The sequence below is a fragment of the Lepidochelys kempii genome, chromosome 3, assembly GCF_965140265.1.
Source record: "Lepidochelys kempii isolate rLepKem1 chromosome 3, rLepKem1.hap2, whole genome shotgun sequence".
Classification (NCBI taxonomy): domain Eukaryota; kingdom Metazoa; phylum Chordata; order Testudines; family Cheloniidae; genus Lepidochelys; species Lepidochelys kempii.
Genome location: NC_133258.1, coordinates 131,625,710 through 131,644,039, shown reverse-complemented (window position 1 = coordinate 131,644,039; position 18,330 = coordinate 131,625,710). Strand labels below are relative to the sequence as shown.

Genomic DNA, 18,330 nt, shown 5'->3' with positions numbered 1-18,330 from the left:
GATTTTTTTTCTGTCTAGTTTACTTGTTCTCAACTGATCCTATTTGTTTACTTTTACACTTTATTCAGCATGGATAGTAAAACTAACCTACAATGTATTTCACCAATACATTTTCATGTACCACAAACCTAATAATAATATATATTATTTTAATAATTATTAACAGTAGTATTAATAATTTGTATTATTTGTACAGAAGTAGCACCTAGGATCCCAAACTCTGGAACAGCATTGCACTGTGTAAGACACTGCACAAATACATAACAAAAAGAGTCTCTGCCCTCAAAGAGCTTACAATATAGGAATTGCACTGTGTTCAGGTTTCCAGCACTGCTAGAGAATGTTTAAAATCCATCACCTGGTTTTCATTAAAAATTCACTTGAAAATATTTCCATTCATATTTGTTTTTGTAATTTCAAAAAACCTTACAAACAAAAGTTTTGCCCTGTACTACTCAATTATATGCTTAAGCTTTGCAGATACAACCCATGTCTGTGCACACAAATTAAGGTTTTTTGCATGCACAAAACAGACAATACTGCTAACATTGGATATTATTGAACACCCACTGAAAAGATGAGCCTATATATACACAATATAAATACAAATTCAATTTATATATACAAAGTAAATACAAAAATTACTTTAAAAGAATGTTACAGTTGCAAAGTCGAACACTCAAAAGTTAGGAAACATCAAAATTAAGGTTGCTCATGCAACAACCTTCATTCACCCCTTTGTGTATGTGCATCACAAAACAGTTTTTGATTCCCATAATCACTGACTATTTTTTTCCACGGGACCCCTGCCTTATTCAGTGCAGAGGCTGGATGGTCCTCAGAGAATGAATCAGAGCTGTGTAGTGAGTGAGGCTGTTATCTGTAGGAACAATGTCTCATTTGTTCCCAAGTTGGAAGCTGTGTCATGAATGAGGCAGAGCAGAAAGGATGATTTTGTGGTTAAGGTAGCTGAAAGCCATTCTGGAGAATCAGATTTTACTCCTGCCTCTGCCACAGACTTCTGATGTGATGCTATGCAAGACCCTTAAAGCAAACTTTTCATAGCTGGCCATTGTGTTCCTAATTTTTTCTAGGAGCCCAGCTTGAGTCCCTGGGGTCTCTGATTTACAGAAGTACTGAGCACTTAAAGGCAATTAAAGTCAATGGGAGATATGCTATGAATAAATGAAATGCTATCAAATGGTATCAGAAAAATCAGGCCATGGGCATCTCATCAATTGGCCACCAAAATTAGTGTGTACTTTTGATATTATCTCTGTGCCTTAATTCTACATCTGTAAAACAGGCATAATACTGCATTACTTTACAGTGGTGTTGTGACGATAAATCAATTCGTGTTTGTGAAGCACTCATGCTATAGTAGGTTTTTAGTAGTGGGTCGTAAATAAGGCATGGGTGACAAAATGCACAAGAATAAAATGAAAAACTGAACTGATGCTTATTAATTGAGCACCGTCCATCTTGTGCACTGAATGAGGTGGGGGTCCTGTGGAAAAAATAGCATGTGATCATGGATTTATATACTGTATCATAATGCATATGCACAAAGGAACAAATTAAGTTGAACAGACAACCTTAATTCTGGCATTTCCTAGCAGTTGAGTGCTGGACTTTGCAACCTTACCATTCTTTTAATGCAGTTTTCTTTGCATGTGATTTTTTAGGTTTAAAAAAAAATGAACTGAAAAAACAGAAATTCGGTCATGTTGTTATTACTATTTATTATTTGAATTATTATTATTTGAAGTGCCTACAAGCCATGTTTCCTTTAATTTTTCCCACCTATGTGTGGAATGAATTTTGTTATGTGCACCAAAATGGATGTGATGTGTCACACATCACCTCCATATCGGTGCACATAACAAAATTCATGTGTCAGGGCTGGGCTGAGGGTTTCAGAGTGTGGGAGGGGGCTCAGGGCTGTGGCTGAGGTGCGGAGGGATGAGGGCTCTGGCTGGGTGGTGTGGGCTCTGGGGTGGGGCCAGGGATGAGGAGCTCAGGGCTGGGACAGGAGATTGGGGGAGTGAAGGCTCTGGCTGGAGGTGCGAGCTCTGGGGTGGGGCCAGGGATGAGCGGTTTGGTGTGCAGGCTGTCCCTGGGCTATGGCAGGGAGAGAGGATTCCCCCCAGCTCTCTCCCCCCACAGCAGCACCTGGGCTGGGGTGGGAAGGGTGCCTCTCACCGCCATGGCAGCTCTGGGGCTGGGGCCACAAGATAGGCGCCTTTCCCACGGCCGCAGCAGGTCCAGGCTGGGGCTGGGCAGGGACCGGGGAGGAGCACCTCTCCCCCAGCTGCAGCAGGTACAGGGCAGGCTGGGTTCAGGCCGGAGGAGGAGTGCATCTTCCCCGGCTGCAGCATGTCATTTTAAAATTATATTTGTAGGAGTTTGCACTAACACATTAAACTTTGTTTTTGAGAGAACACCTCGTAGGCCTCAAAGGGCCTTCATAGTAGGTGGTGATAGTTCTATATATAGTGGTTCTATATATAGAAATGTATGGCTGGAAGGAACCTTGAGAAGCCCTCTAGTCCAGCCCCCAATGCTGAGGCAGGACCAAGTATACCTGAACCCTCCCATACAGGTGTTTGGCTAACCTACTCTAGGCCAGGATCCCCTGGGGGACTAACTTGAAGGGGAAAGGAGTCCAGGAGAGCTGGCTGTATTTCAAGGAATCCCTGTTGAGGTTACAGGGACAAAACATCCCGATGAGTCGAAAGAATAGTAAATATGGCAGGCGACCAGCTTGGCTTAATGGTGAAATCCTAGCGGATCTTAAACATAAAAAAGAAGCTTACAAGAAGTGGAAGGTTGGACATATGACCAGGGAAGAGTATAAAAATATTGCTCGGGCATGTAGGAATGTTATCAGGAGGGCCAAATCGCACCTGGAGCTGCAGCTAGCCAGAGATGTTAAGAGTAACAAGAAGGGTTTCTTCAGGTATGTTGGCAACAAGAAGAAAGCCAAGGAATGTGTGGGCCCCTTACTGAATGAGGGAGGCAACCTAGTGACAGAGGATGTGGAAAAAGCTAATGTACTCAATGCTTTTTTTGCCTCTGTTTTCACTAACAAGGTCAGCTCCCAGACTGCTGCGCTGGGCATCACAAAATGGGGAAGAGATGGCCAGGCCTCTGTGGAGATAGAGGTGGTTAGGGACTATTTAGAAAAGCTGGATGTGCACAAGTCCATGGGGCCGGACGAGTTGCATCCAAGAGTGCTGAAGGAATTGGCGGCTGTGATTGCAGAGCCATTGGCCATTATCTTTGAAAACTCGTGGCGAACCGGGGAAGTCCCGGATGACTGGAAAAAGGCTAATGTAGTGCCAATCTTTAAAAAAGGGAAGAAGGAGGATCCTGGGAACTACAGGCCAGTCAGCCTCACTTCAGTCCCTGGAAAAATCATGGAGCAGGTCCTCAAAGAATCAATCCTGAAGCACTTGCATGAGAGGAAAGTGATCAGGAACAGCCAGCATGGATTCACCAAGGGAAGGTCATGCCTGACTAATCTAATCGCCTTTTATGATGAGATTACTGGTTCTGTGGATGAAGGGAAAGCAGTGGATGTATTGTTTCTTGACTTTAGCAAAGCTTTTGACACGGTCTCCCACAGTATTCTTGTCAGCAAGTTAAGGAAGTATGGGCTGGATGAATGCACTACAAGGTGGGTAGAAAGCTGGCTAGATTGTCGGGCTCAACGGGTAGTGATCAATGGCTCCATATCTAGTTGGCAGCCAGTATCAAGTGGAGTACCCCAAGGGTCGGTCCTGGGGCCAGTTTTGTTCAATATCTTCATAAATGATCTGGAGGATGGTGTGGATTGCACTCTCAGCAAATTTGCGGATGATACTAAACTGGGAGGAGTGGTAGATACGCTGGAGGGGAGGGATAGGATACAGAAAGACCTAGACAAATTGGAGGATTGGGCCAAAAGAAATCTGATGAGGTTCAATAAGGATAAGTGCAGGGTCCTGCACTTAGGATGGAAGAACCCAATGCACAGCTACAGACTAGGGACCGAATGGCTAGGCAGCAGTTCTGCGGAAAAGGACCTAGGGGTGACAGTGGACGAGAAGCTGGATATGAGTCAGCAGTGTGCCCTTGTTGCCAAGAAGGCCAATGGCATTTTGGGCTGTATAAGTAGGGGCATAGCGAGCAGATCGAGGGACGTGATCGTTCCCCCCTATTCGACATTGGTGAGGCCTCATCTGAAGTACTGTGTCCAGTTTTGGGCCCCACACTTCAAGAAGGATGTGGATAAATTGGAGAGAGTCCAGCGAAGGGCAACAAAAATGATTAGGGGTCTAGAACACATGAGTTATGAGGAGAGGCTGAGGGAGCTGGGATTGTTTAGCCTGCAGAAGAGAAGAATGAGGGGGGATTTGATAGCTGCTTTCAACTACCTGAAAGGGGGCTCCAAAGAGGATGGCTCTAGACTGTTCTCAATGGTAGCAGATGACAGAACGAGGAGTAATGGTCTCAAGTTGCAGTGGGGGAGGTTTAGATTGGATATTAGGAAAAACTTTTTCACTAAGAGGGTGGTGAAACACTGGAATGCGTTACCTAGGGAGGTGGTAGAATCTCCTTCCTTAGAGGTTTTTAAGGTCAGGCTTGACAAAGCCCTGGCTGGGATGATTTAACTGGGAACTGGTCCTGCTTTGAGCAGGGGGTTGGACTAGATGACCTTCTGGGGTCCCTTCCAACCCTGATATTCTATGATTCTATGATTCTAGTGCTTAACTATCCTTACATCTAAAAAGTTTTTGCTAATATCTAACCTAAATCTCCCTTGCTGCAGATTAAGCCCATTACTTCCTGTCCTACCTTCAGTGAACATGGAAAACAACTAATCACCGTCCTTTTTGTAACAGCCCTTAACATTCTCGAAGATTGTTGTCAGGTCCCCCCCTCAGTCTTCTTTTCTCAAAATTAAACATACCCAGTTTTTTTTAATCTCTCCTCACATGTCAGGTTTTCTAACTTCTTATCATTTTTGATGCTGTCCTCTGGACTCTCTCCAACTTATCTTTCTTAAAATGTGGGGCCCAGAATTGGACACAATACTTTAGCAGAGGCCTCACTAGTGCTGAGTAGAGGACAACAATTACTCCTGGGTAACTGACACTTTGTTAATACATCCCAAAAGGATACTAGCCTTTTTCACAACTGAATTACGTTCAATTTGCGATCCACTATAACCCCACGATCCTTTTCAGCAGTACCTGTGGCTAGCCAGTTGCTCTCCATTTTGTTGTTGTGCATTTGATTTTTTCCTTCCTAAGTAGTATTTTGCACTTGTCTTTACAGAACTTCATTCGGTTGATTTCAGACCAAATAAGTAAATACCAACACAGTTACACTTCCACAATCTAAACTGCAAAGAGGGTTTCCAGTTTTTAATTTGTTTTTGGTGTTTGTGGACAAATTATGATTCAGTTTCAGGGCTAACTATAAAAACTAGTTTTCCATTTCCGATTTTGGTGGTGTTTCATCAAATGTTACAGTAGGAATCACCTGGTGCACAGAGGCCTCAATCAGCTCTGCAGCACGCCCAGGACCCTGCTGTATTTTTTCAGTGACTTTAATAGGCACCGCACACAATGGGGCTATGCAGCAAACAACACTGCAGGTAAAGAACTGATCAGTGGGCAACAGCAGAGGATATGCTCCTCCTTTTTGATGCGAAACAGTGCATCACTTTCCCCTCTGCAAGATAGGACAGAGGATACTGCCCTGACCTGATGTTCATCTCTAAAGATGATACAAGTACGCTGATACCCCCATCACGGATCATCCTTGATGACTTCCCAAACTGCATGCACAGACCAGTACTGACCATATTGGCATTCAAAGTCCAGTTCTCTACTCAAAACCAGCACTGCACTGGAAATTCAAAAAGCAGACTGGACCACTTTCTCTATGACCGTGGAGAACACAATCTCCCACATTCCCCCAATGGCGAACACTTGTGACCATTTTACTGCACTCCTAATCTCCACTACAAAGAAGAATGTCCTCCAAGGACACGTCATTGTACACTCCTTGCAAAAACTTCTCCACAAATATGAGCGTAGAGACCCTTCTACTGTCACTGGATGCAGCAAGGCAGAAACGGTGGCTTGGCTGTGTAGGTCTAAACTTCACACACTCAAGCAGATGCGCCTGGATCTTGGTGAGACACCTGGGAGCTGCAAACCCACACATGCCACTAGGCCACAAGTGAAAGCCAACGCCACTGGTGCTAAACTTTTGTGGACATCAAAATAGCCAGTGGACAAACAGTATCACAAAGAAGTCCAGCATCAACTTTAGCAAGTGATATCCACATGCAATCCATCTTCCCAATGGTCTGGACCATTCACAAGTAAAGATATCGATGCAGCCCTTGCAGCCAGGAAATTCAGAAAGGCAGCAGGGAAAGATGCTATCTATCCTGATTTCCTATATCTGGGTCCACTGGCACAGAAATGAATGATGGAGCTTTTCACAAATATCCAGGAGACCAGTGAAATCCCCTGCATATGGAGAGAAACCAAGGACATTGCACCCCTAAAACCTGGAAAACCTGCAGATTATCCTTCTAGTTATAGGCCCATCTCCTTTCTGAACACAATCTACAAGGTGATGGAGCATATGAGTCTGAACCAAATCAGGCCCACTGGGGACACCAGCCTACCTAAGGACCACGCTGGTTTTCGTCTCCACAAAAGTTGCTGTGACTAGTTCCTGGCCCTCACTACAAGCATCGGTGCTGGATTCCAACAAAAACTCAAGACCGATACTGCTTTCACTGTTCTGTCAGCAGCATATGACACGGTCTGGAAGGATGGTCTGATACTGAAACTGACCAAAGTGATCCCCTGTGCGCAGATTCTTAGGCTGCTGAACACCACGCTTAGCAGCTGAAGAATGCACGTGTGCCTTGGAGGTCAAACCAGAAAGCCATGCACTTTGAATAATGGCTACTACAAGGCCCTGTATTTGCTCCAACACTCTTCAACATATACACATGTGATATGCCTGAAACAATAGCACAGAAGTTTGTATATTCTGATGTTCTGGCACTCACAACCCAGGCCTGCAGCTTTAAAGAACTTGGAAGTGACCAATTACACCTGACCTTAAGATCATAGAAGAGTACTTCCAAAAGTGGCACCTGAAACCAAATCCAAGCAAATCTGTAGTCTCTACCTTCCACTGGACAACAGACTTGCACAAAACACTCTGTCAAGTTTTATGGTGAAACTGTGCTTTATAACCCAAAGCCAAATATCTTAGTGTCATTCTTGCTACACACTGACCTTTCTTGAGCACCTCAAGAGAGTAGCCTCCAAAGTGAAGACTCACATCAATATTATTCAAAAGTTTAGCAGGAACAAACTGGGGATCAACTGCCTTGGTGCTATGAACATCAGCCTTGGCCCTGGTGTACTCAGTTGCAGAGTACTATGCACCAGTGTGGACAAGAAGCTGCCATACCCAACTTGTGGATAGGCAGCTGAATCAGACCATGCAAATCATCCTGGGAAATCAACACCTCTACCCTGGCTTTTTATATTAGCAAACATCGAACCTCCATCAAGCTATAGCTACATCACGAGAACTTAAATGTGCTGAAGACTACTCAGAATTTCCCATCTGCCAGATTATGGATAACATACTCTAACAACACCTGAAATCACAAAAAACACTATAGACCACCTGTGACCACCTCATGTCTCTGGATCCGGACAGGGAATGGCAGTGTGTCTGGACCTCATCTACGGTTCCAAACAAGCATTTGGTTACTTACCCAACAAGTTGCCCTCCCAGTTTCGACGTGCCATGCAGACACTGGCCCGCACTGAAATGAATCCGAACAAACCATAGAAGATGCACAAGTGGAAAATCAAAGACTCTCCTTCGTGCGACTGGTGAAAACATCCAAATAATTGAACACATCATAATGTAGAGCCCTAAATATGGATTCAAAGGTGAATTGGATGATATCTACAATGTCACAGAGGAGGACTTGAAATGGCTTATGGACCTACAACTGCATCTACAGAATGTTGCTCTGCAGATGCCATATGCCAGAGAGAGAGAAAGGGGAATCACTTATGTATCTTAAAGAATATTCCATCATCTAATCCATGCACCACAACTGGAATGATACAACCATGTCCACTGGCTACAACCGTCTTTCACCAAAAGAGGATTTTCCTCAGGTTTTTGAGTTCCCAGTTTGTAGCAAAAAGAAACAAGAGAATTTACATCAAAGGAAAACAAAAAGATTCAACTCGTGCAGTCAGACAACCCAGATCTTCAGCTATCGAGTGTAATAATAGGACTGTGTCAGCGGATACTGAGCCTGAGAAGTTTTAATAACCCAGACCCATTCAGATGTCAGAGGCCAGGAAATAAAATTCAGTCTCTTACCAGTACTCCTGTGTCTCACACCGTTACTACAAGAGTAGCACTCTGCCTGCTCAGAAGCTCACTCTTCCTTTTGACTACAAGAGAGAACTTTTTATAGAGCTCCCTAATTTAACAGAGCACCCTAATTTAACACTAAAGGTCTTGACTAGACACTAGGCTATATTTCTGCGATTTCCTCACTCTTTTCTAGCAGAACAGTTAAGAAGCAACTTAACTGCCTATCTGCTGATGCTCAGGTAGGGCCTCTGCATTCTATCATATGACCATTTAAAAATTCTTTTTGCTATCCCACATAGTATAACTCACACACTGAGATTGCTAGGCTGTTGACCCAACTGATTGAAAGACTGGACTGAGACAGGATTCAATTAATACCAGATTCAGCTGACAAAATGCAGGAAAGGAAACGTTTTTGACGTTCACACAATTGACAGCAATCTATATTTAGCGTGCAATTTCTTCAGTTCATGTAGATAGTCAGGTAGGTTCATTATTTAAACCTCCAGCAACAGACCTACACACATTTGGGGGGGGGGATAAAATAAAGTGATCCTAAAAGAAAAGCAGCACAGATTTGCAGAATGTATCTTGGGACCTCCCCACATACACACTGTCTCCATCTTAAGAAGCATGAGCTAAGGAATTAGATTACTGGATGATGGATGATGTAATATACTGGCAAACACATGTAATTCAGCCAGGAAACTTCAGGAAGAGCTGGAAATGCCACAGATTTAGAATATGTTACTGACTTGACACTTAACAGTAGACTATAGGAAAACTTAAAATTACCAAATACTTCAGTGGATGCAAACAAGCCAGTCACATATTAATACTCTGCACAGTTGACATGATACAGAAAATAGATAGTAGATAATATTTATGGGTATTTCAAATTATTGTGAAACAGTCTGAGAACTCTCTGGAAACCATCTTACATCATCTATGGTGAAGGATTCTAGAGAAAGAGCATAGTTTTGGAATAAGAGGAAAGGATCATCTTGTTTCTAAAGAAAAGAATTGGGAGTCTGGTTTGTGTTCCTGGCCCTGCCACAGACTTCCCATGTGAACTTTAGGGGCCCCTAAACATTATGATGTAACAGCTCATGCTTGATTGGTCTCATGAAGAATATTCTGAGAGGCTGTCATCTCCCTGCCATTATCCTGCCTGCATAGTAGAAATGGCCCTGCTCAAAGGAAAACTGAATAGTACAGTATAGGAAGAATTGCTTTCTGCTAATTAGAGGCAAGTTTCTGGTCTCTTTCCTTTAATTTTGTCTGCATTCCCACCTCTCCATATTAAGGTATTATATGCAGATGCTTAGGCTTCCAAGAAAGAGGGAGGAGGGGAGAGCCTGACACCAACTAGCAGGCAAAAATCAAGACAAGATTATTTCTATATTCATGAGACTCACCGATGGATGAACCTTTTCTACCCAACTGGGAGCTTATACACCATGATGAAATATTTATACACTCTTGTGATAAAAGATTTATACAGCCTATAGACAAGAGTCACCATAATTACACAGTAGTGGAATGTACTACAGCATGCTGGTTAAGAATATATGGGAATGCATCAAGTACAAAAATAATTTAATTCCTACACTGGTGCAAACTGCAGGCTGATCTTCACTGCAAGTTAGCTGAGGGCTAGTCTACACTGGCCACACTAAAGCGCTACCAGTGCTCTAAACAAACCACCTCCAGGAGAGGTGTAGCTACTGTTTACTGGTGCACTGTTTACAGTGGCGTTTTACAGCGCTGAAACTTCCAGCTCTCAGGGGGGTGTTTTTTCACCAGTTGCAGCGCTGTAAAGTGCCCATGCAGACAAGCGCTGAGTTAGCACACTCCAGTGAGCGACCACATTGCAAAACAAAGTGATACGGTTAGCAGCATAGCGAATGAATTAGCAGTTAATGAGCTGTTGTAACTTGAGCTGCCGCATTCTCACAGCATTACTGGCTCAAGCAGCAACAGCAGCACTTGTGCCACACGCCTCCCTCCGGACAGGCCAGCTAGCTCAACCTTAAAGCACCAGTTAACTGGAGCTAAAGATTTTAGTGGATGGACAGGAGTCAGAGTGGGGCAAAACCTGAGCTGTACCTCAAGCTAAGAATGCAGTGAAGACAGGCCCTCTGTGAATTGTTTCCACCTTGATCCTGTAAGGAGTGAAAGACACAAGAATACATCATAGCAGCAAGTCTCCATCCTTGTACCACCACCGTCACCTAAAAGATCATTCTATTTCCTTCTATTCCACTCACCTGACCCCTTCTTAAAATAAAACAAAACAAAACCATCCACAACACAACACAACAAAAATTATGCCAATCATTACCGGGTTCATTTGCTTGAATATTATATCCCTATATTCTGTTCTTGAGTCTTTTAGACTGTAAATTCTCCAGAGAAGTCACTGTCTCTTTTTCTGTGTTTGTACTACAATGAGCACAAGGAGACCCAGATCTTCAGTAGGGCATTTGGGAATTACTATAATATAAATGTTTAGCAGTAACAGTAATCTGTTAAAGGTCACCAAATCTGACAACCAGGTCTATATTCAATTTGCAATAAAGCAAAAAGTGAAACTGCTGAATCGAGGACTCTTCCCTTATGCAAGCCATGAATCATCTTTCATTTCTCGTATACCTCACAGCGTATATACATTATGGGGTCAATTTCTAAAAGAGTGGTGTCCTTTTTGCAGGTACAAACTGGACAAACAAAATTTGTACCTGCAATCCAACTCTGAGTATAAATCAGATAGAGCTAAAACTACTCACCTTTGCACTCATAATTCATTTTGACAGCTCAGAAACGTAGACAGATTTTGCAAGCACAAATTTCAGCTGCAAACAGGATGGACCAATCCTCAGCCCATATGAAAACATAGTCCTAAGGCCAAATTCATACCAAATGTAAGTGCATCTCCACTGCACTCAGCAGGATCAAGTAGTACACAATAGATCTGAATTTGGTATGGTTATTCAGATTATGTGCAATGGACAACTTGAATTCAAAACAACCTGTTAGAGAATCCCTCACCCCATAAAGATATAAAACATCTGTTTAATACACAATTTGGAATATATTAGCGCTTTTAATGTATCAAAGCATTTCACCATAATGTGCATATGAAACTTCCCTTTAAATTCTAACATTTCAAAATCTGAAACAGAAACATTAAGCACAACCTCAGAATTTGAAAGAAGAAAATTACTGATTTTTGTAAAAATGCCTGAGATTATTTTTAAGACTACTTTGTGCTCATGCCATTATGGTAACCACTCGAGACCAATAATACACAACTCAGTGCATCTAGACTTCCCTACCAGATACTAAGTTTAGAATGAGTTATTGAAGAACCACAATTTCTTAGAGGTTTGAAAAGTGAACACATTATAACAAGTTCAACTTCCCCATCATTGCCACTTTTCTGATTCCCAGGCAAAAAGTGATTTGACTTGTTCAAAAGAAAAAAAAAATACACAGCTCAGACCCTATGGAAGTCTTTGTATTCTCACCTCTAATGGCAAGTTGAAAGCGCTGACTTTCAAAAAAGCCTTTGTCCAACTCTTAATGAAAGAAGTCAAAAACAACACTCAAGGGTAATCATATGTTGCAGCCTACATCGGGGGAAAATATAGCATAATTCTATTTAGAAGTCAGAAATGCAGAGATGTTTCTTGGCCTTCAGCAGACTCTACAATATAAATCAATCAAGCAATCAATAATTCCCTTGCACTCTTACAATTCCCTCTGTGATAGCATCTCAGAATGCTCTGAGGAGATGTAAAAAGACAAATTTTACATTGTGACAAAGCTATACTAAATAAAAGGACACTTCAGACTAGACAAACAAATAGCCAGGACTGAGTGTGAGAGAGAAATTAGAAAAAATTATCTGTATTTACCTGGAAATTCTGTTTCTTTGAGTAATAAAGTCCATTGCAGATCCATTACAATGGATAGATCAGCATGCTTGCAGCTTGGAGGCAGAACCAAAACCATCAGTCACTGGCAGAAGGGAAATGCCCCACCCCCTGAAATCACCAGCCCATCAAGTTGACTTGCAATGAGTGAGGATATTCCTGGGTGCAAATTACATTTAAATCTGCTGAGGACAAGGAAGTCAATTTTCTCTCTCGGATCAGGCTGATCATGTTCCTCCTAGTTTATTATGAAAACCTCATCAGACATGTTGACTGTCATGACCAGAACAAGTCTGTGGTCCAAGGAAGGAGCAGTGGGAGGGAGCTGGGCCCAAAGGACCCCTTGCTGTGACTTCCAGAATGGGCAGCATCCATGCTGTGTCTGATTACCTCCATCCACAGCCTCGGTCACCTGAGGGGAGGCTGCTGGGTTCCATTGTCACAAGCATGGCTGCTGGTGTGGCCTCTAGGGACATAGGCACAATCTTCCTTCTGCAGTCATTCCCCTGACACAGAAGGAAGAGAGGGAACTACTTGTCCCTGGAGCCAGTTTTTCCAAATCTGCCTGATTCCTTTTCTGCCCAAAGAGTAGGCCCCAGGCAGCCCTGCCAGGACTAGGCTGTGAAAGAAACTGTTCTCTGCCTGAAGAGCCAACTGAGCCCCTCAATGAGACATTCAATAAGGGAGTGAGGCGAAAGACACAGGCCCTTACTTTTGCCTCTGGCTTTTGTCAGCCTAGTTTTTCCTCCCAAAAGCTTGTGGAGGTGTCAGCTGCTGCAAATACCTTAGGGAGGAAGGGAAGATAAGGAGACAGTCTCCCCAAAAGGCAAATGCAGCCTTTCGGTCGAGTCTGAGAATTAGACAGACATATTACTGAGTCAAACTGTTATTGAAGACATTTGAAATAAAGCTTGGAATTTCCCTCAGAAAAATTCTTCATCGGGAGGACTGGTTGAGCTGCAGGCTGCCATGGGAGCAGGGCATTCCCCTGTAGCCAGAGACTGACAGGTCTGGTTTACTCTAAAGCTGCACGCAGGCTGAAGTACCCACTGTAACACACTTGTGGACCTTAGCACAAAGAAAAAAATAGACAGACCACTGCCAAGGGAGTTACAGCAAACCAAATAGGGTAGAATAAAATACTTGTATTTTAAGAACATTAATAATTAGGCTCATTTCACATAATTTAGACTAACTCACAAACATACACACACCCCGACAGAGAATATTTTACACCCTTGTGGTAAGCTTTAAAGGTGAAATTACAGTAGTGTGAAAGGACCCATCATAAAGCCCTCCACGCCACTTAACCTCTTCAACAGTCTTCATGAGTGGGCACTGGGCAGGGAAACAAACAGAGCAATCATGAAAGGTGACCTTTGCACCCACCTCACACCATGGAGGAATTCAGTGCTGGCCACAAAAGATATATGTCTACACAGCCAGAGGAAGTGAGCCTCCCAGTCCAGGCTGACAGTTGGAGCTCATACTGGAGATTGGGCTCTGAAGTTTAGGGAGGGGGGCATGGGCATTCATAAAGATCAGCACAAGTGGCTCCTTTGGGGTTGGACAAGAGAGGAGCAGTTGGATCCTTATTTATGCAGATTTAGTGGCCACAAACTCCTTGATAGGGGACAAGAACGACCAACAGGGAGAGCAGCAAGAGGGAGAGTAACTCCGTAGTTTGCCTGAACATTAAACGGATGAATACTCTCTCCCAACCTCTGCAGGCTTTCACACACAACGCTAAATTACTCAGGCCATGTGTGAGACTGGGAGAGAACATCAATTTTACACTAAGAGCTAGCTCTTCTTCACTTCCATGATGCCTTAGGTCAGTGTGTGATTATCCTTAGCTGCAGTGACTGCTATGAAATGGTACTTGCTGCCCCGGTGCATCTGCCTCAGCCTAATTCTTCCCCATTTGGAGAATGCTTTCTTCCTTTGCTTTTTCACAAATAGAATCACAGAAATACAGGATTGGAAGGGACTCTCAATAGATCACCTAGTCCAATCTCCTGCAATCAGTAGGATGAAGTATTATCAAAACTAATGTTTTTCAAACTTTTTGATACCAAGGACCAGCTTGCTACCCCCCTAAACTGTGTGAAGGAGATCTCAGGGACTGGCACCAGTCCATGGACTGGTCATTGAGAAACACTGATCTAGACCATCCCTGACAGGTATTTGTCTAACCTGTTCTTAAAAACCTCCAATGATTGAGATTCCACAACCTCCCTAGGTAATTTGTTTCAGTGCTTAACTACACTGACAGGAAGTTTTTCCCAATATCTAACCTAAATCTCCCTCAATGCAATATAAGCCCTTTACTTCTTGTCCTTTCCTCAGTGGATAAGGAAAACAATTTTTCACCCTCCTCTTTCTAACAACATTTCACGTACTTGGAAGACTGTCGTGTCACCCCTCAGTCTTCTCATCTCCAGACTAAACAAACCCAATATTTTCAATTTTTCCTCATAGGTCACATTTTCTAGACCTTTAATCATTTTGTTGCTCTCTTCTGGACTTTCTCCAATTTGTCCACATCCTTCCCAAAATGTGGTGCCTAGAGTTGGACACGTTACCTCAGTTGAGGCCTTATTAGTGCTGAGTAGAGTGGAAAAATTACTTCTTGTGTCTTGCTTACGACACCCCTGTCCTCTAAAGCACTTGCTACCCCTCCCAGCTTGGTACCATCCATAAACTTAGTAAGTGTACTCTCTGTGCCATTGTCCAAATCATTTATAAAAGATATTGAATAGAACTGGACCACGGACAGATCCCTGCAGGACCCCACTCAATATGCCCTTTGAGCTTGAATGTGAGCCACTGATAACTGAGTACTGTTTTCTAACCAGTTGTGCACCCACCTTTTAGTGGATTCATCTAGGCTATATTTCCCTAGTTTGCTTAAGAGACGGTCAATGTGAGACAGTATCAAAAGCCTTACTAAAGTCGAGATATATCACATCTACTTCATTTTCTGTTTTACTTTTTGGCAGCCTCTCTATCCTCTTTATTGTTGCTCCTTTGCCTTGAATTCTAATAATCTGTTGCAGAGAGAGACTGAAAAGAGAGAGGTAATAACTAAGAGGGGATATGATAAAGGGGTATAGTATAATGAATGGTACACAGAAAGCGGTCAGAAACATCTATTCAACCTCTCTCACAATGCAAGAACAAGGGAAATGAATGAGGACCTCAGGATTTAGCTAAATACAAACAGGACCTATACACATAGCACCACTGAAATGCAGCCACCTCTGAGAAGGTGAGTGGCAGCTAGGTAGCCACACGACAGTTGGGGGAATGAGGAGATTTTGGTCATGGTTACTGGGACAGATCCCTACTCTTAAGAAAGTGCCATAGAATCTTTAATGTCCACAAGATAGCAGAGAGGACCTCAATTTAAGGTCTCATCTGAAGAACATCCACACAATAACACACACAAAACTTCCTTTATCTGCATTGGCAGGATAAAGACTCTGCTGACTGGGACCTATTTATAAATTGTAGTCAATTGCTTTGAACTTTGGTTCTTTCAGAAATATATTCAAAAGACCAAATAACCAATGTCAGTCAGGTTTATGGCCATAAGCCAATGATAATATAGGACAGGAAAAAGGTCCTATATGATACCAGCCTCCGGGAAGCTGTTTCATGCAGCAATATTACAGTCACATTAATATTACATTGTGAAACAAACTTTGTGTACAGCAGAATTCCCTAACGATACCATATGTATGTACAGCGCAGTCTGAATGGCAAATCTATTTTTCATATTGTTAAACATATTGAGCAACAATGTTTTTCTTTCTTCATCCCTCCCTCCTTTCTCACATAAATCAATCTTTCTAAAAACAAGATCTTTTGACTCAATCTGGTTTTGTCCTCAACTGAGATTGCAGAATGGTTCAACAATATTCCATCTAATAACGTTTTCACCCTCTGAGCATTTGCACTTCACTTTGAATTAATCTTTGTCAGATAAGCCCCAGGCAACATTACAGCAAAGTGGACTAGTTAAACAAAACTTCAAGTTCGGCTCCTGGAGCCCCTGGCCATGTCAGTACTGCAATAACTAATCCAGAGAACAGAGAATTTCTGTATCTTCAAAAGATCACACACACTCTGTGGAACTAATTTCTACCAATTAACGTTTGGCGTGTGGCAAGGGTGGAAAGGAAGACAGACTGTTTCAAGTGTGCTGAAGGTTATTTAATTGAATTTATGTCCTGAATGGCATTCAGCTGCACAGACAACAGTCAGTGCACTGAAATCCATTTTGGGGATAATGTGCTGCAGAGTCACATGCCCAGTCTCACCTGTAGATGTGGGTAAAATCACATGAGGCAAAATACTAAATCAAACTGTGAAAGAGAACACAAAACAAAAGTGAAACAGACCGTCTTGATTTTCATTGCCCAACAGAGAAATGCAATAAAGTAAACAAAGAGTATGGTGTCAAATGAACCGAATCTTTAAAATTATTTCACTTAATAATCTGTGGTTATAAATTACATAAAGAATTTTTTTTGTTTACAACATATAGTTTTTAAATTGACAGTATCCCCTCTGTGTGTGGTCACCCATCACAAGGTATTCAAAGAGCTTCAAAACACAGACCCATCTTTCTTTGACTATTTCCAAAAAGTATGTACGCATCCGATGAAGTGAGCTGTAGCTCACGAAAGCTCATGCTCAAATAAATTGGTTAGTCTCTAAGGTGCCACAAGTCCTCCTTTTCTTTTTGCGAATCCAGACTAACACGGCTGCTACTCTGAAACCTATTTCCAAAACGTCTCCTTTAGCTGAGAAAGAGGTATGTTGTGATGTGTGGAGCTGAGAACTCCTGTGTTCCAATCCTAGCTCTGCCACAGCCTCACTGTATGACATTAGGCAAGTGGCTTGCCTCTTTGTACTCCAATTTCCTCATAAGTAAAAAATGGACAGCAATACAAAGTCCCTCACAAAGTTGTTATAAAGAGTAGTTTGGGGCCCTGTCTTCAGGCCAAAAAGGCCATGTTTTTCAATCATGTTAGCTCAATCAAAACAACTTACACAACTAAAAGCATCATCAAGATGCAAGCTAACATATTTGAAGCCACATTAAGTGGCCATGTTTTAGCATAGCATTCCCGTCTCCCAAAATAGGGCCCAAAGAAGTGTATATAAAATGCTTTGAGCATGAAAAGAGCAATGTAAGTGCTAAATATTACAGTTATATACTGTAAAGCATTTGTTTTCAAATAATCCATCACATAGAAAAGATGAACAAGAAAAAACAAAGGTGCATTAGTAAGCTTGAAAAGAATTTTTGAAAAGAAAATTGATTAGCTTGGAACAACACTCAATCCACATTACAATAAAATAGACATTAAATACTTTGTACTCTAGCTTTTGTACAAAAATATTTGTGCAATTAGTTTCCCTCTAAGAGTTTTTCCTTGTTCTCCAAAGTTTGCTTTATGATGTTCCTATTATATAATTAATAACATTTAGACCAAAGGAAAGGAAAATAAATTTCATTTTTACAATCAATTGAGAGTTGCTAAACAAATTTAATTACAGTACACATTGTTTTGAGAGATACTTGACATCAGCCTTGCATTATTCTATTGCTGAATGTGATTTATGGATAAAATAAATAAGTAAAGGGCACTTTACAGCAACACTTTACTGGCTGGCATGATGCCGTTATTAGAACAGATACACAATATCTGCACCTGGTACCCAGCCAGCTGGCCTTCAAACCCACCAGTGCTGAATGAGGCTCAGCTGTAAGCGTCAGCACTGTAGTTCATATGCATAGATTCATTTGAATAATAATATATGGCTAAAGTTTGATTCATTGATCATACAAATAGCTCTGAACTATCTTTAAAAGAATTAGTAATATTTCTTTTTTTATGCTTCATAAAATAAAATCCCCATTACCAGCTAAATCTCTTTCACATTAGGA

At 42.0% G+C, this 18,330-nt stretch overlaps 1 protein-coding gene across 15 annotated transcripts in view; it reads right to left on the bottom strand.

Annotated features, from left to right (window-relative positions):
- DISC1 (DISC1 scaffold protein) overlaps nt 1-18,330 on the bottom strand; it is a 382,434-nt gene that overhangs the window by 215,683 nt on the left and 148,421 nt on the right. The window lies entirely within an intron of this gene.